This window comes from Schistocerca gregaria, chromosome 1 (genome assembly GCF_023897955.1).
Source record: "Schistocerca gregaria isolate iqSchGreg1 chromosome 1, iqSchGreg1.2, whole genome shotgun sequence".
Taxonomy (NCBI): domain Eukaryota; kingdom Metazoa; phylum Arthropoda; class Insecta; order Orthoptera; family Acrididae; genus Schistocerca; species Schistocerca gregaria.
In genome coordinates this window covers 455,807,496-455,827,388 of record NC_064920.1, presented here as the reverse complement: position 1 = coordinate 455,827,388, position 19,893 = coordinate 455,807,496, and the positions used below count along the sequence as shown (strand labels likewise).

Here is a 19,893-nt window from a genome sequence, read left to right as displayed (position 1 = left end):
GCATATCGCGCCAGCGTTCGGCAGTGACGTGTGAAAAAGCTACGTGCGTTAGTTCCAGTACGCCTGGCAGCTTAACAGTCTTGTTACTTCTCGGGCCAAATCCCGCAACTTGGCTCCAGATCAGTTCTATTGGGTTCATATTGTAATAGCCAAATATAAAAAAAAAAAAAAATGCAGCATTTGTATGATTTGCTCCATACTGTGAAAATGAATGTTTTTAATGTTTCTGCGATACGTATCTACCTCTGTGGTATAAAACTATGGACATAGTCCAAATAAACGAGATTTGGTTTTTCATTTTTGCCTTAAAAAATTAAAATGTTATTTTCTTAATTTTAACAACTTTTATGAACATTCTTTCATAATCGATATTAAGAATTTGTATTTGAAATGGTAACTGGAATTTCGCGCCCAATATGTAATTAGAAACAAGAAGACGTGCATTTTTAATAAAAATGATGATGAGTTTGATAATTACGAGATGTAGGCATTTCAAACTGAGCGAGAAAAAAATGATACTGGGAAGATTTGAACCAACGCATGAATAACCAGACATTCCATTACGCTAGCGACTGCGCCACACATTCAATGAAAGATTGTTGACTGCGTCATATACAAAGCTGGGAAAACTCCATAGTCGGTTATGTCTGTAAATTTATGAAAAACATTAAGAACAGCCTATTTCTTGGAACTTTTTGACTGTGTTCCACGTGCGTGTTTCACTACGGAACAGAAAGCAGCCTCAGCCATTTTTATGCTGCGCATTAACAACGCAACAATCAGAGCACAACGCTGCAGAGGCTGTGAGTCTACACGACTTTTGAAATAAAAACAACGTAGCTAAAGCATGGTTAAGTAAAACGTTGGCGGCTGTTAATGCGTTTGAATATCTTAAAGTTTCATTTCACGTAACTTAGTAAGAAGATATCTAATACATAAGTAGGGCCTACTTCCAGTAGCATAACAACACCAGTGTACTTGTGGTATGGTTTCTGACCAATCATCGCCTTTGCGTTTGTTTACGTCAGGTTTATTCTTATGATGAACGGATTATAGCTGCCTAGACTTCAACCAGACTGTGAAGTATTGTTGCAAGATGGAAACAGAAGCTCGCAGAACAGCTGGAATCAACGTTAATTTCGGAAACTACTTCAAATATGAATCTTGCAACTCAAACAGTAGCTATCTAGTTCCTCTGGAACGCTCTACAAAATTTCACGTTAATTGATATACAGCATTCCCAAGATAAGTGTGTAATTTAGACTATCTAGAAAGCGTACGCGTTGGTCTAGGCCAGCAACCTTCAATCAGGATAGATTAACAGGTGTCTCCATCCCGAACGCGTCGGCAGGATAGCAGTAGACCGTTAGAGACAAATGTTACCGTTTCCTACCCTAAGTGCATGTCACTACGCCATAGTGTGACTGCCATTTTTTATTCCGCCCATTCCCGTTAGTGGGTCATAATTTTTATATCGTTTCGTGACTACTGGTGTGATGATGCCGTATCTTGTTCCGGAAAGTTATTCAGTAACTAGAAACTAAGAGATCTAATGAAACTCCTAATAGCCAGTTGGCATGTGAAGCGAAAGTTAGTCAAGATTTGAGTGTATGTATTACACGCGCAAACAAAGTTGACACTCGGCACGGTGGCTCATGGGAGCGACCGTAAAGGCATTTCCCATTTACAGTCGCTCCTATCAGCCACCGCGCCGAGTGTCAACTTTGCGCGTAGTGTATGTAACGCCGACTGTTACGAGGATCATTCGGCTGGTAAAGAAGGTTTTCTTCTACAGAAATTTTTATTACATGTAACTAAACGAAACTGTGTTTTACATGCAATTTGATACTCCAGCTACTTTTGTAGGTAGTCACCGTTCAAATTTAGGTACTTGTTGGTCACCATTCAAATTTAGGCACTTGTCGTACTGCTGTTGACCCACTAATTAGCAGGTTCATCACTTCCTTAGCATTTTCCGCCCAAAAAACTCTCCCAGTTTGGGGAATAGGTGACAATAACTTGGGTCTAAGTGCACACTGTATGGCGGATGTTGAAACATTTCCCTCTGAAATCGCTGAAGCAAGTCCCGTGTCACTCCCACTGCATGCGGACGTGCATTATCATGAAGTAGCATGACTCCACTGGTTAGCATTCCGCGCCGCTTGCTTTCTAATGGCACAGCGAAGAAGATGAAGCGTTTGACGATAGGCCGCTGCAGCCCACGACTGTGAAACGAGCCGCGCGGAGTGGCCGCGTGGTTTGAGGCGCCATGTCACGCCTCTCCTGCCGGAAGTTGGAGTTCTCCCTCGGGCATGAGTGTGTGTGTGTGTGTGTGTGTGTGTGTGTGTGTGTGTGTGTGTGTTAGCATAAGTTAATTTAAGTAGTGTGTAAGTCTATGGACCGATGACTGTGTGTGTGTGTGTGTGTGTGTGTGTGTGTGTGTGTGTGTGTTAGCATAAGTTAGTTTAAGTAGTGTGTAAGTCTAGGGACCGATGACCTCAGCAGTTTGGTCCCTTAGGAAGTCATATACACATTTGAGCTGTGAAACGCCTATCTTCTTGGATTTTTGTTTCAATCCTTGTTCTGGAGTCCGTTAGTCACCAGTTAGGGCCGTGCCCCAAATCTCCGTCATCTGTCTATAAATTTCGATGGGTTGGATTTTTTTGCGCGTTTAAAATGCGCGGATCAGGCTACGCATCTCACAGTTGGGAGATCGTGAATTTTGCCACACATTTTAAAGTCGCACAGCTAAGCAGTAATCAACAGTATTGGAGCTTATCAGCCGCCAAACTGAAGCGGATGAGTACCAATGTCAGTGGTCGGTGTGCAATGGTGGTGGGGAAAGCGGCCATGTGACAAACAAAACATTCTGTACTTTCAAAATAACCTTACAAAGTTCCTTTTGTGTCCTGGAGTTTCAATCCTGCACCATATGCGCCCGTTTTTTTTAAAGTTCCTTCTACTGTTTTGAGGAAAAGAGCGTGGCGTCCTGTCGACAAGGAAACAGCAAGTCACAAAAAGCTAACACGACTGGCAAAAGATGAAGAGGGATGACAGGATGGTCTTGAAGCCTGCTATTATTTGCCTGAATTAATTTAGAGAAGTGATGCAAAATCTTAATCAGAATGACCAGTCGAAAATTTGAAATCCAGATCTTGCAAATACATGTCTTGTGTCTTCACCATTGCGTCACATGACATTTAAATTTTACCATTGCGTTACCATAACATTTAGAATCTGACCAGGATGGTAAACAGTACAGACAAAAATGTAACAGAAGCTTCTGAAATGTCGTGCTAAAGATTAGATGATTTGATAGGATAACCAGTGGGTAGCCATTGGACTGATTCGGGGAAAAACAGCTTCATGGCATAAATTAACTAAAAGAAGGGCTAGGTTGATAGCACACAGTCGAGAGTTATGAGAAGCGATAAAAAAGTTTCCTTTTGATACGCTGATGCTGATATGTAAGCGTAGACAAGCGGCAAGGGATTAGCGCAGCATTCGTGTATTTCCAATGTGTGTGCTGTAAATGTGAACTATGGAGGTGTCATTACCAAATATGTACGAACAGGAGCAACATGCTGTTATTCATTTCTTCGTCGCCCAAGGACAAACACCAATAGACATCCATTGGAGAACGCAGAATATGTATGGAGCAGCACGTCTGTCAAAAACCACCGTTGTGGAATGGTGCACCAAGGGGAGCTGCTGCTTCATGATAATGCATATCCCCATATCACAAACGTCGTACCGAGCGAGGTGGCGCAGTGGTAACACACTGGAGTCGCATTCGGGAGGACGACGGTTCAATCCCGCGTCCGGCCATCCTGATTTAGATTTTCCGTGATTTCCCTAAATCGCTCCACGCAAATGCTGGGATGGTTCCTTTGAAAGGGCACAGCCGACTTCCTTCCCCATCCTTCCCTAATCCGATGAGTCCGATGACCTCGCTGTTTGGTCTCTTCCCCCAAACAATCCAATTCAATCCATAAATGTCATAATGCAGAACTAACGCGAACTCAAGTTGGAAACTCTCGTGCGCCAACCCTATAGTCCTGATCTCTCTCGGTGCAGCTGTCACACCATCAGTTGCTTAAAAAAAGCCTTGAAGGGATGAGGATATCTTGCTGACAGTTATGGACATCTTCACGCAGCAGGACAGTGTTTTAAAACAGGTATCGTCAACCTGGTGCGTCGGCAGGATGATTTACTCATTGCTCACGGCGATTTTGTTTGACTGGCATGCCGATTCCGGACTCAAACGAAAACGTTCTGCTTGCCTTTATATTTCGACAATGAAGTGGAGCCTGTGGGACGGAGAGCTAGGGGGGGGGGGGGGGGGGGGGGTAAAACGTGCAGGAGTCCACGGCTTGATACGGTAAGCAGGCTCAGATGCATATGTTCTACAATAGTTACACAGAGATGAAGAGACCTGCACAACGAAACTAGTGTGGAAAGTTATGTCAAATCAGTTCCAACTGAAGATTACAGCAGCAGCAACAGCTGAACCTGGATAAGTGACAGGTAAAAAAACTAGTAGTTTTTTCCATCGTAGAGAGGATTCTCACACGGTTTGTGACTTACAAAAGTCCATATTGGACTTCTTTACCGTACATATAGTGTCCCAAACTTTTAGAGTAAAACGACGGACAGGATCTTAAACTGAGTTTTTCGAGACAAGGAACCAACGACTGCCTGCCACATCGACTTTGGAGGCTACCTCGAAAAACTTATTCAACTGTGATGTGACATCGTTGTATCCGAAATCAAGCATAATCAGGACATGATACTGAAACTGATGCTGTAAGAGTTACAGAATAAGCTAAATCTCAATTACAATGAATTTGTCACTCAAAAGTCTTCAAGACATGAAAGTAGGAAAGACCTGCAACACTGATCCCACTCCTGAGAAAAAGAGATGCCGAGATCTGAAAGACTCAAACCTCATGGCCTCGCAGAACAATCTGGGTGGTTGGTATCTCCACCAGTTACACAAATTCGGCCACCAGAGCAACTCGATGGAGATGGACATTATTGTCCATGAAGAGGAAGCATGAACCAAATTAAAATTAGTGCTTTACGTTCTGGGAACGTACTATATGGCATTAACTTTTTGCATACCATATCGGGTGCTGCAGTACCCCAACAAAACTATTTTCTGTAGCTGTTTGAAATAGTGAACATGCCCCAGATAAACACTACCAGTATTGAACTTTTAAAGTAAATTTATCTGTATACTATATAATTATAATCATAATCATATATCATTGGTGTCCTTTGTATACCACTCGGGATCCTGTGTGACAAGAAAATGCATGTGTATAATTGGACATTGTAGAAAGTTATGTTGGTACAAGTGTGAAATGAATGTTTCAAACTTAAATGTATTGTTCAATCAAATATTTTTCTCCTTTAAAATCCTTTTCTTCAGTTCTGTTGCTATAGCATGTTGTGTTGTGAAACAAACATATCAAAAAAACTTAAGTTTGCATCCCTCCATTTGCACCATTATTTAAAGAATCACAGGGGGATGGAAAGGCCCTTCCCGACGCACTCCCCTGTGCCACTACTCCAACTTATTCCCATAAGTTAATTCTAAATTGTATTTAATGTAGTAGGAACACTTACATCTTGACTTAAACAAATACCTTTTCTGGGAGTGCTCCGTTTCTGCACTCAAGTCACCAATGTACATGACTACCACTCCCAGAAGATGGAGTAGGCCTCTCAGCCAGCCACCCAATTCGCCATGTCACAGGCATAAAGAGCCCAACAGCTGGTAGTCATCCCGTGCACAGAGATGACACATGCATACTACCAATTTGATAATGTGATGTGAAATGTAGTATAGGGGCACTACAACCATAGTCTGTATGAACTGAGCTGAAGTGATGGGAAATGAAAAATACAGGTTTCACATAAATAACCTACAACCTCAAATAAAAAAAAGAGAGATGCACATTCACCCTCTTGATGACGTCTCTGAAGCCGAAGAAAAAAATAAGATTGAAGTACTTTGCTTGTAAATGTGAAACCAGTGGTGTCTATTCCATTGAGAGCAACATAAACAACATCACCGACCCATCAAACATGTGAACTTATATGTACCAGGCTTGTAGCAACAGCATTTAAGAATGAAACATGCTTGATTTTTGTTTTTTAAGTTGGATCATAGCTATCAAAAATGTGGCGAATACATATGATGGGGATGTATGATATTTTTCTATGGCTTCATACTGCTAGCAATGCAGGAGAGAATGCTATATGCATCTATAAATAACATGTTGAATGGTTTGGGATACATGTTGTCATTTTATCTCCAGAAACGGTATAAGACTTCTTCCGAAACTGAACAGCTGACTAGAGCCAACAATGTATTCTGTACATCAACTTGATGATACTTCACACAGTACATTTTACATTCCTAGTAAAATTTCTAACTCGCAGAACAGATGTATTTCAGACATATGATAGTACTATCCATTCAGTTATCACGTTAAGATGTTAGCATTTTTACCACAGAGTTGATACCACCACAACTTGAAAGCTAAATGTTCCATATAAATTTTGAATGTGCAGTGCAGTTTTTGAAGCAGTAGAACATTTTTTGTCTTTATTGAGAATCAGACATACATACAAGGTGGGAGTGCAGAATATATAAAATGTGACTGCTGATGATTTAATGTCATCCAGCAATCCTACACATACATTCAGCTAGAAAGTTCCCCACACTAAGGTCACACACTTTAAGATGTTGAAATTGCTACTTACTACACCACATACAACTTTGGTTCTGTCAGACACAAGCCATCTATGGGTTTCTGGAGGTATATAATGTCAACTTTTTACGAATTTCACATCTGATTATGGTTCAGAAATTATCGTATATTTACATCATTCTGATAAAATGATTGTCAGCAACTGTAAATGTATGTGGCTAAACTGTGATATGTTATGAGACTAATAGTATGTTGCTTCATCTCCATAACATTTCAACCTGATTCATCGCCACAACATTTCAAGAAGAAACACAGCTAGCAGTGTTTATTTAATACTGACCTGAAGTCAGGAACTTTATGTTCCAACACATACTTGATAACATTATCAGATAGCAGTTTAAGATATGTCCACCATTGACTGAGTATCTCCACAGATATCCATATTGCAGAATGCATCACACAGGTTCACCACACTTGAATGCTAAATGTTACTTGACAGGAGCACATATTCGTCCACCCATTGCTCCACATGCAAGTGGAATAGCACAAGGGCTCGACTGTTAGCGATATAAGTTATGTTTTTACACTGTGTTGTATGATGGTTTGCAGAGTATACATAGTCGTCTTTATAATGTTTGAGGGTTAGCAAAAGCAGCATCAAAGTCTTTAACACCACACACATTAAAAACCACACTTAAGACATCTCATTTCTGATTAATTGTAAGGGCACTTGTACAGGAAAATGTGCTATAATATTTCTTACAGATGTGTGGGGCACTTTGCCCCAGTTGGTATAGTTCGATAGTAGTAGGTAGTAGTGACTCAAACAATGACAATTTCAGTAAGATAGATTCATATTATACATTGCAGTAGTTTCACTACTAGCTATAGTACATTCACAACCAAGGATTCTCACCCAACTGTATTGTAGCGACCCATAAATTTCTTTGAACGCTGACAGTATAATTTAAAAGAAAAAATAACACCAGTTTTCGCTGGAGGCACGCCATGATGTGATGGAAATTTGATATTGATGTAGATGAAATGTCAAACACCAACCATCATTCCTATAAATAGAATGTGTTCTAATACTGTAGTGCCCAGGCTTACTACCCATCAATAATAAATACAGTGGTCAACTTGGCCACGCAGATATAAGACTCCATTATTCAGGTGGAACTCATAGACTGCCAGCTATCACTGTAAAGTATGAAACACTCTTGTACATGTGGGAGTGGTGGTGGTGGAAGCTGTAGTTTGGAAAACATTTTGCTACAGTTAGGCTGTATTTGTTGAAGAGTTTGGTACTTTTGGAGTTGTTTTAACACACTGTTTTTTGCTGTAAAATGTATGGGGTGAAGTGTTGTGTTGTCTCCACTGATAAATTTCCAGAAGACATCTCTGCTATGAATTTCTTTCATGTTTTTCACCTCTGACATTCCATCACTGAGCAGGGTAACGGTATTTCTATGACATTTGTGTTGTCGAGTACGAGTTGGAATGTGAAGTGGCTGACTTCAGGTCGGTGTAAAACACAAGGTGTGATGTGGTCAGGCCTCTACACCGGTAGCTGTTTTCCATGTTGAAATTTTGTGGAGATGAAGGTAACAGACTGTTACTCTCATAAGATGTCACAATTTCGTCACATACATTTACAGTCACTGACGATAATTTTATGAGAATGATGTAAACATACCATAATTTTTGAACCATAATCAGACGTAAATTTCATAAAAATCTGACATTATACATCTCCAGAAACCTATGAATGGCTTGTATCAGACGGAATCAAAGTTGCATTTGGCGCAGAAAGTAAAAATTTCACCCTCTTAAAAGTTTGCGAGCTTAGTGCGTGGAACTTGGTAGCTGAATGGCTGTTTAGGACTGTTGGACAATATTAAATCATTTTGTATCTTCTGCACTTCTATCTTGTATACATACATCTGATTCTCAAGAAAGGCGAAAAATGGTCCAACAGTTAAAAAATTGCACTGAACATTCGAAATATATGTGGAATGTTCAGCTTCCTAGTTGTGATTGTTTCAGATCTGTGGGAGAAATCCAAACATCTTAACATGATAATTCAATGGATAGTACTAACAAATGACTGTATTACATCTGATCTGCAAGTTTGAAATTATAGCTAAAATGTAAAACGCACTGTCCAACATATCATAGAGTTGTCGCACACAACCAAAGGTCTAACTCTAGTTGGCCATTCAGTTTTGATAAATTTCTTATGCGCTTTCTGAAGATAAATATTTGTCTTAAAATCATACCACAACTGGAAAGGGGACTCACACTTATGAAAGTGGAAATTTTATCGATTTTGATACATTATTTGCTGATTTCACCATAAAACTGATATGAAAATTTAATGGCTCGCTGTACGTATATAAGCTACTGTCATTTAATGTTATGTACGCATTGTAAAACACATAGTGAGGGTACGATTTTTCATTGATTTGGTACTATATTCGATGCTTTCAAAATTGTTTAGATGTTTTCCTAACTGACATAGTGAGGTGGAGCCTGTCAGTACAATATTCGTTGTAGCAATCACACCCGGAGAGTGAATTTACACGTATTTAGGTACAAATTTCATTTATTTAAAAGTTCCTAGCTAACAGGGGCAAGGTAGTAAATTTCATTTATTTCAATACTGTATTCGCTGTTGTCGGTACATCAGTAGCTACTCTAGGAGAGAATGAGCGCAGTATGTGTCATTGAAGAGTCATGGGATTTTTACCACTCCTCCTCTTCTGCCAATGGTCATTTGCCCTACGTATAAAATGGTGGGAAATTCAAGTTTTGACAGGAAATTAAAAAAAAGCCAAACTAGGCTAATGTGTTTCTTGTGGAAGGATGGCTGTTGTCCTAAACATAAATTGGCAGGAAATTCAAAATGGTGTATGGTCCTTGTGGCTGGTCTGGAATACTGGGACAGGCTGTAAGACGTCACAATCAGTTCAGACTAGTTGGGCTATGTAGAACAGTGTAGAATGCAGGAATACTGGCCCAGAACTGGAATACTGGCACTGGCTCTTTGACGTCCCAATCCAGCAGTTCTGTTTGGCTATTTTATAACAGTGTAGAATTCAGCTCCGGGTGTAGTGGGATACGTTCTGTGACACAAGTTCTGGAATACCGGCTCTGAACGTCTTGAGTTTGTGCAGGTCCAGGCCTGCCTGCTGTCTTACTTGACATGGTTTTCCCTCCGATCTACTATTCACAAAGACGTGTATGGCCACTGTGTATTCTAATTGTGGATGCATCTTTATTTACACAAAGTGGATGCATCTTTATTTACACAAACAGCGAGGAGGGAAGGAGAAGGGCTCTCTGTTCGTGCCGCCCCCACACTGACACAATTGCTGCTGCTGCCTGCAGTAGCCAATGGGTCTGTGCTGGGCTGTGCCCTGCAGTCAGTGTGTACTATTGGCGTCCACAGTACCACAGCCAATCCAGGCCTTTCCGGCTTGTAGCTCATAGATGACTGAATACTTCATGCGCATGTTACTGCACACACTGTGGCATTATCGTTGTGCTGCCGGTCGCAACACTACAGCAGGTTTGCCACCCAATTATGGGCACACTGGGAAGTCTGCTACTGATGCAGCATGTGGCGTTACACGAATAGCATCCACCTCACCAACCCGTTGCTGACTACACACGCTGGTCACCCAGAGATGCTGTGTATGCAGACACATTCCCTGATGCACCTGCCAATGTTGGCGTGGAAATCAAGTACATTCTAGCAGCAGAAATCATGTTAGCATGCAGACAAGTTCCCTGATGCACCACCTGATATATTGGGGCAGGACACAAATTTGTTTCCGGTCATCGACTTCCTAGTATATTCAGTGTTTACACCGCTCATCAAGCCTCAGCTAGGTCATTAAGAGTGCTGCTCGTCAGTACTATTTATGAACTGCCTCCAGTGAGTTGAAGCGTGTTAATGCTGAACAAATGTTAATGCTAGAACAAATGTTCAAGAATTTAATGTACAACAGTTTTTCCATACAGCACACACTGGACCAAACTGGCAGCCTTATGCTTACAGCTTCTAGAAAACATTAAGTTTCATTCTCAGAAGCTGTTGCTACTTGCCTGTACATGTAGGTTCACGTGTTTGATAGCTCTATGATGTTGATTATGTTACTGCCAATGAAATAACCAGTGCTGAAACCACACAAAAATTTTGTGATGAATTTTACAAGCAAAGTACCTTTCTTTTTTCTGGCTTCGGAGCCACAATCAGGACGTCGAAAGGACATCTCTTGGTTTTTTTTTTTTTTTCAGTTTGAGCTGTAGGTTATTTTTGTGCTTCCTGCATTTTTCATTTCTCCTCATTTTAATTATGGCACATGAACTGTGGTTGCAGTGCTACTATACTCCATTTAGCATTACATTATTGAGTTGGTAATGTGTTTGCCGTATCTCTGTGCATGGAGCAGGGCTGACTACTGGCTGCCGCACCCTTTATGTCTTACAGGTCTTGGCGACCCAGGCAGTTGACAGCCCTGCTCAATTTTCTAGGGGCGGTAACCGTGAGTGGTGATGATTTAACCATGGAAGGGGAGCTCTCCCTGAAAAGATATTTGTTTAAATAAAGATCTAATTGTTCCTACTACACAGCATACACTTTGGACTTAAACACTACGGGAATAAGTCGGGATAGTGGCTCAGGGGAGTATGTCTGGAAGGACCTCCCCCTCCCCCCCCCCCCTCCAGTGATCATTAAAATAAAAGATGCAAGTAGAGGGATCCAAACTTAAGAGTTAGGAGAAATAGTATTCGGTGACCATGGACTTCTAAGTGAATATTAGCTTGGGGGAAAACATGTTAATTAGGACATCCTTTGTCCAGCAGACAGCCCTGGACCTGCACAGACATGCTTTGCCTCGGGAAATCGACTTTCATAGTGCCAGTGTTCCAGAACTTGGATTCTGACATTCTAGAGCCAGTGCCAGTCAGTATTCCAAATCAGCCAGCAAGAAAATGAGCCATTTGCAATTGACTTCTGGCAGATGGGGGGAGGGGAGGAGTAACCCCATGACGTCATCAGTGACACAATTGGTGCCAAAACCCGCACAGAGTACCTACTAGTGACTCATCCTTCTCACAAATGTAAGTAGATCCTAACAAGTACAACAGAAATGTTTGGTTTCATGGGACACCTTGTACCTGTGGGAGCACTAAAAGCTAAAACAGAACCGCTTTGTGTATTAAAGTCCACAGGCCTCATGTACCAAAGGAAAATATTTCCAGCTTCATTTTCAAGAAGTAGGTTTTCTGAGCATCTTATAATGGATTCGATGACATGAGCACTAGAGAGGAACAGAAGCAAAGGGACAAATTTTGTGCACTTAGAGAAATATTTACAACTTTTGCACAGGAAGGCTGTGTATAGCATTATCCATCTGACAGTGGATGATCAGTTGATAGCTTTTCGTGAGAAATGCCCATTAAGGGTTTACATGAAGTCCAAACCAGCTAGTTATGGTATAAAAGTTACGGCCCTCTGTGATGTTGGATAATATCTGTGTGCTTTCAAGTTGCAGGTATACAGATGGAAAGAAGTATCTACGGAAAAGGATCAATGTGTTATTTGCTCTGAGCACTATGGGACTTAACATCTGAGGTCATCAGTCCCCTAGAACTTACAACTACTTAAACATAACTAACCTAAGACATCACACACATCCATGCCCGAGGCAGGATTCGAAGCTGCGACCGTAGCGGTCACGCAGTTCCAGACTTAAGCGTCTAGAACCGCTCGGCCACACCGGCCTGCTCAATGTGTTATTTTTGCAATGGACCTTACTTCTCGTTTAGGAACTCTCTTATGAGGAGCTCTTGAAACAAAGGCTAAGTTTGATTGGTATTCCAAAAATAGCCTGAAATCCCATGTGAACTTAAATCAGTGCCACTGAAACTACAATTTTCATCTATGTTCGTATTCAGTGAAAATCTAATATCTTATGTACCTAAAAAGAACAAGATGGTAATCCTTTTGTGTTCTGGACATCATGATGACAAGTGCAGTACAGAAAGTAGTAGTTTAGACCAGTAAAACCAAAGGTAATGTGCATTCAGTGGACAAAATGATAAATGAGTATTCACGCAATAGGATGGTCATTCGTTCTATTCTTGAACATGATTGGTACAACAGCCATAATTGCTTAAGGTTTTTTTTTTTTTTTTTTTTTTTTTTTTTTCAAAACTCCTGATTGGAAGGCTCTTACACAGGACAGAAGGAGAAAATTTTTGTTAGTTCTAGGACAAGAACCTAGAAAACGTCACATGAAGCAAAGTTTGCTGATTGAAATGCCTGCAAACACGAAAATAGCAACGAAGGAATTATTGTTTTGAGAAGATGCAAGCCCAGTAACACAACAGTCAAGTTCAGTGGAAACTGTGCAAGGAACTGCCAATGTTAGAGTTGCAAACTCTGTCCTAGGAAAAAAAAAGGCTGGAAATGTAAAACAAAACGTTAGTACTGCTATTCTTTTCTCTGTTGTGAACAAGAAATTATAAATACAGAAAAAGTATTAAAGAAATTGCATATTGTCCAACTTTAATGTGTGTAATTACCAATAGATGTAACATTTGAAAATAATTAATACTTTATCTAATTTGTTACCAACATGCTTGAAAGATTTTTCATTACATTGTTATTGTAAAGGATTATTCGTTTTCCTTTACTGTGATTACTTTTGTTGCTGCACATGTACCACATGTGTAGCAATGGTACCCCTCCCCCCCCCCCCTCCCCTTAGTTTGGTATACAAAAGGTCAACAGTATTCGTCCGACAACTAACGAAGATGTGAAGATCACTATGTACATCCAACATGATGCCTCCTCACCTCAGGACTTGACCACCACCACCAAACTGGTATCTTTTTCACGTCGTTCCTGTGATTATAGTGGCTACCAGTTCCCTTTGGACGAATGGCGGCTAGAACCATTCTGAGGCGAAGCGGGATTGTGAAAAGCACTTCTTTTTCATTGATTCAAGGTTCCGACTGAATGTTGCAGCCACCACAATAAATGAGCTGTCTCTGCACTGTTGTTCGAGGGCTTCTCACTGCTGTAAGTCTGACGTACAGCCTCTGCCACCGAATTTGTAGTGAAACTGTAATTTTTGAGGTGTCTGTAAGCTCCACGAACAGTGCACTTAAAGCCAGACATTGATTCTTTCGTGGAGATGTTCCTCTTGGTCGTTTGGCCTGCGGTGGAGATTTCCTGCACTTCAGAACCACCGAAAAACTCTTAAATTACAGAAGCAGAGAATATTCCTTTCTATAGAGACTTGCAATTCCGGTCTGAGGGGAAACTTCGGTCATCATTAACGGGAAACTTCGGTCATCATTAACTGCTATTGATCACCTATTATCTTTTTATTTTCCCCTTTCCACAACCGAAGAGGTGACACGGAAAGGTGAACATGTCACTATTTCAAATAAATGTGATACGAAATGGAACCGCGCATATAGAGTAAGTAGAATCTGAATTTAAGCGAATACAAACATGTCCCATGATACAAGCTCTGAAAATACATGGTTCAGAGCAAACATGAACCTATTCACGTATACATTTCATGTAAAGAACAAGTTCATTACGGCCTATAGGAAGCGCTAATTCCTGTCAGGTTATTTCAATCCTAGTCACGTCCAGACGTTTCTGCGCAGAGTAGCTGCAAGCATCAGGTTGTGTTTCTGCGCTCGCTCGCAACAATATTGTATAGTACTGATATTGCTAGTTGTTATTACGAGGACACGGTTACTTACCTGCTGACCGTGTTTTGAGTACAGTACAGAAACTTCTGTGAAGAAGGCCAACAATGGTAACAAAAGAGGAATATAATGAGGTCTGCCGTTCAGTGGGTCAAAGAAGAAACCTTGGTGAAATTGGAGATTGATAGTAGTGAGATCCATATCTCAAGGCCTGTGAAATTGAGATCACCAGTGAAATTTTCAGAAACTAGTACGAAGCTATACTGTTATGGAGACAACTGCATTTTACAGGCCCCAGCTGATGTACAGGAGCGGAAGTCTCTTCTGAAATTTGGATGAATCATTACGAAACTCTTTCCTTACCCACGAGCTGTAGTACTCGTCAGCTGGCCAGTCTCAGAAGATAAGAAGTAGTATGTTGATGATTTACTGTAAACTGCTTTCGGAGAAGACTGAAGAAATTAAAAGGACTTAAGTTGGTATACATCCCTCACTGACTATATATACATGTTTTTCAACATAGAGGTAAAGAAAATTGTTTGTCGTTGTTTAGAAGATGATTCTTATTTTTACATCTAACAGTTATCTCTAAACCTTCCCTGTCATAGTGATTTGAAATATTTAAAATAATTGTGAAGTAACAATATAATTAGAAATTTCGGTAAAACGCTGAGAAGAAATGTTAACGTTACAGTTGCCAATTTACAATTTTTTACCATAATACCACATACTAAATTGTTAAAGACACGTAATATGATATAGCACAATAAGCTTTATACAATAAGATATAAGTTGTTTTGAATAAACAAGATATTTGTTTTTGAAATTCATTCAGAGCCAAACATGTCCAAAAAGGTTCATTCAAATGAGAACATGTTCATATTGAAATGTACTTTTTAAAGAAGTATTGTCATTGTAATTTTTATGTACGGATATGAACTGCATTTTGGCACACAGGTAAAGGCATTTGAAATACAGTATGTTATTTTAATTCACGTATAGGCCTGAAATAAGTTTTATGTTGATTGTGAAAAACTGCATTTAGTGGACACATTCGTCTTTGCATGTCACCATCTGAAACCTCAAACATACTCAACCTTTGGACACTAATGCGAACAACTTTCGAAACGACATGAGAGTTGAAATCAAATGATTCCATGTCTGTCAACGGCAGCAGGGAATTTTCATTTTCTGGTACTAGTCGATCAATGACTTCGGGTTAATTATGACAACAGACAGAAAACCTAATGGTGCATGTGAACAATTTGGCACGGAAAATATAGGTTTTGCGACTGAATGTTCATATTTTTCATTCCTGTGGCGTATAAGGAGCAGTCAGATGAAAACGAGACATACTACACTGACGGGAAAAATTGCAACATCAAAAAATAATTAATGTAGAGTAATTAAATTTCGGGACTACATTTGTCTAGGTAACATATTTAAGTGATTAACATCCCAAGATCACAGGTTAATGTAAGTGCCGAGATAAAGCATTGAAAATGTGAAATGCTAGTACTTAATAACCGGTGTAACCGGCAGAATGTTGAATGTGAGCATGCAAACATGCATGCATTGTCTTGTACAGGCACCGTGTCAATTTGTGGGATGGAGTTCCATGCCTGTTGAACTTTATAGGGCAGTACAGGGACGGTTAATGCAGTTTGTAGATGAAGTTGAAGTTGTCATCCGATGACGTACCCACATCTACTCGATTGGAGACAGATCTGGTGATCGAGCAGGCCAAGACAACATGTTGACATTCTGTAGACCATGTTGGGTTACGACAGTGGTATGTGAGCGAGCGTTATGGTGCTGGAAAACACCCTGTTGCAGTACTGTTCATGAACGGCAGCACAATGTCATACGAAATCGCACGCAAGACCATAACTCCAGGTGTAGGACCAGCGTGTATAGCACGCAGTCAGGTTGGTTGCAGGCCAGGGAGAACCAGCTGTCATCAGAAAACACAACAGATCTCCACGCTGCCCTCCAGTGAGTTCCCGCTTGATAGCAGTGATGTCGCAAATATCAGTGGTTTGCGATCAGTGGAATGCACGCTACAGGTCGTCTGGCTCAGGGCTGTCCTTGAAGTAACTGATTTGTAAGAATTTATTGTGTTACTGTGGTCCCGACTGCTGCTCAAATTAGTGCTGCAGATGCAGTATGATGCGCCAGAGTCATATCCACAACATGATGGTCTTCCCTCTCGATAGTGCCACTTGGCCGTCCGGAGCTCGTCTTCTTGCAACCGTACGTTCTCATGATCACTGCTGCCAGCAGTCATGTGCAATGGCTACATTCCTGCCAAGTCTTTCCGCAGTATCGCAGAAGGAACATCCACCCTCTTGTAGCCCTTTTACATGTTTAAACTCGGTGAGGTATTGTACTGGCGCGTCTTTGTCGCCTTAAATGCATTCTTGACTTAACAACAAACTCACTATGCGCATTCTCAAAGGTAGATCCACTCTTGTGCGGTTGCCGCGAAATATGAATAGATTGCATCTTTCAGGTGTACCGACACACCTACGAACTTCCTTTTATGTCGCACAACTAATTCTTGGTGTTGCGTTGCGATTTTTTTTCCGTCTGTGCATATAACGTGCATGGCGCGGACGTTGGTAATGCAAATAGGTGTATGTACAGAAGTGTCCTATAATCGTAATCAGTAAGGAATAGCGCTAACATTCACGGCTAACATTCACGGCTGCACCATTTGTCTTCTAGACGTGCGGCGTGGCGTCGGCGAGTCGTGTGTAAATCCGACTTCACTATGGAAGCCAGGAAAGAGGAGCAGTGAACTGCAGTGCGGTTTGTGACTGCGGAAAGAATGTAAGGGATGAAATTCATACTGGAATGACTGCAGTGTATGGTACACATAGTATATCACGTGCGCCTGTGTTTGTATGGTACAAACGATTCCAAGAAGGTCTTTTGTCACTGAAAGACAACAGTTGGCCAGGAGGCTCATCGTGTCAGTAGCCCTTCTGTCAGTAATGCGGTGGATGCTACCGTCAGAAATGGCGGACGGTGGAAGACATTCTTCTCATTTTGGGAATCAGTCACGGACTTACGGTAACACGTCATCTTGACAGAGAATCTGAAGTTCCAGAAAATCTGTGCACAGTGGGTCCTCCACAGCTTCGCTGAGTAGTAGAAGTTGACGAGAATGTCAACATCACTGCAGCACCAGGAACAGTATCACGGCGAGGAATATCTCTTCTGGTCCTGTATTGTTGAGGGAGGTGAAAGACGATTCATCGTCTTGAGCCGGAGAGCAAGCGTCACAACCACCAGAGGAAGGACATGGATTCACATCCACCGAAAAAATCGGAAGCCGTGCGCGTCAGCTTCGGGAAAATCATGATGTAAGGGCCCGCCACTCATCGACTTTCTGAAACACGACTTCACAATTAACGTACAACATTACGTGGTCACTGTGTAAATTGAAGTGTACGGAAGCCTACATATATCCTTCAGACAGTCCCGACGTGCGATTTCCGTATTTTTGGAGCCCTGCGGAAAGATATTCTTGGTCGTCCTTTGCTCGAAGAGGTGCACGCCTGGGTACAACCAGGGTTCCGTAGGCAACCGCAAACATTTTTTCACGATGATATTGTCCGTCTTCTCTCGCAATAGGCTAAATGTATTAAAAGCGATTAGTTTTGATAGAATAAACGTTTTTCTTTCTCCCCCCCCTCCCCCTCCCCTCCTTGTCTCGTTTGCATTTGATTGCGTTATACAGACACCGTATGTCGTGCGGATGTGCTGGATAGATTTATAAAGTGCAAGGCGCGCAACAATCAAGGATAATAAAGACCACCCGAGGAAACAAGTTCCCTTACGAAATAGAAATTTTTTTGCTAATTTGCCTCGCATAACCATTAATTAACCAGTTCATAATCTCAGTATTTTCGTTAATCGTCATGAAAAATGGAGAGAATGCATCTAAGAATATTTTAGTTCATATCCAAAACTTGGATGCGCAGCTTTGTTGTTCTCTCTCTCCATACAGACCGAACGAAATAATGCAGTAGTGAAGACATTGAATTCGCATTTGGGAGGACGGGGTTCAAATCTCCAGTAAGTTATAAGTTGTCCCTGGTTCCTGCAAAGTATTCCAGTTGAATGCTGGAATACTTCCTTCATAAGACCTCAGCCAATTCTTCTTCCCCCCCTCCCCTCTTTGCTGAGTTCTTCAACTGAACTATACTGTTTCGGCATAATTACGTCGACCGGACAGTGAATTGTATTCATTTCGCTTCCCTTTCTCACCAGGAGGCCGATTATCTGTCCTCACGGTAGGATAAGGCGGCATGCTTCAGCAGTCGCTAGTTGTTTTATATACAGCCGGCCGGAGTGGCCGTGCGGGTGTAGGCGCTACAGTCTGGAGCCGAGCGAGGTTAGTTAGGTTTAATTAGTTCTAAGTTCTAGGCGACTGATGACATCAGAAGTTAAGTCGTATAGTGCTCAGAGCCATTTGAACCATTTTTATATACAAAACTACGACGATGATTCAAAAAGTAAGTTACATGTTATTATGGCATGCCAAGTAACTTTTATTAAATGCTACACTGTTCTTCAAAGAGACACAGATACATGACACTATTTTTGAACATAGTCACCAAGTCTCTGTAAACGAGCGGAAACGTTATACCAGTCGATCAATTTCTCGACAATGAACATCCGCTCTATGGTCGTGGAGCCATTCGAAAAGCGCTGAGTGAACGTCCTCATCGTTGGAAAATCTGCGATTGCTGAGAAGTCAGTTCTTTTGCCTCGACAATGTCGTCTCTGTTCGATGTCGAAGGCCTTCCTTTCCGACTAACATCACTCACGTCTTTGCGGCCTTGATCAAATTGTTGTCACCATTTCACTACGGCAGGGCGCAACGTTGCATTTGGTCCATACACATCCAGAATTTCAGGCGGATCTATGTGCATACTTCAACTTCGGATTACGTTTCCAGTTGCCGCGCCATTTCGCTCCCACACTGTGATGCGCCTGGAGGAGGAAGGGTTTGTGTTTAACGCCCCGTCGACAACGGGGTCGTTAGAGACGGAGTACAAGCTCGGATTAGGGAAGGATGGGGAAGGAAATAGACAGTGCCCTTTCAAAGGAACCATCCCGGCATTTGCCAGAAGCGATTTAGCAGGAAACCTAAAACATCTACTTTCTACTGACAATGCACCATTCATGTCGAGCAATAGTCTTAGTGTTGGACGACACCTGTAACTTACTTTTTGAAATCCACTCGTATATATAACATTTGGCTTACAGGAAGTATTCGCACAAAATTAACTGCGATAAAATTTAGATGCCATTCACGTCTTTCATGATACATCCTTCCACTGGTCAGTCGACAAAGTATCAGAGTTACATCTACCTAGAATTGACCCAAGTCCAAAATGTCATACAAAATATCAGCGCA

The 19,893-nt window shown here is 41.3% G+C and overlaps 1 protein-coding gene across 1 annotated transcript in view; it reads left to right on the top strand.

Annotated features, from left to right (window-relative positions):
- LOC126352307 (ubiquitin carboxyl-terminal hydrolase 34) overlaps nt 1-19,893 on the top strand; it is a 538,206-nt gene that overhangs the window by 452,560 nt on the left and 65,753 nt on the right. The window lies entirely within an intron of this gene.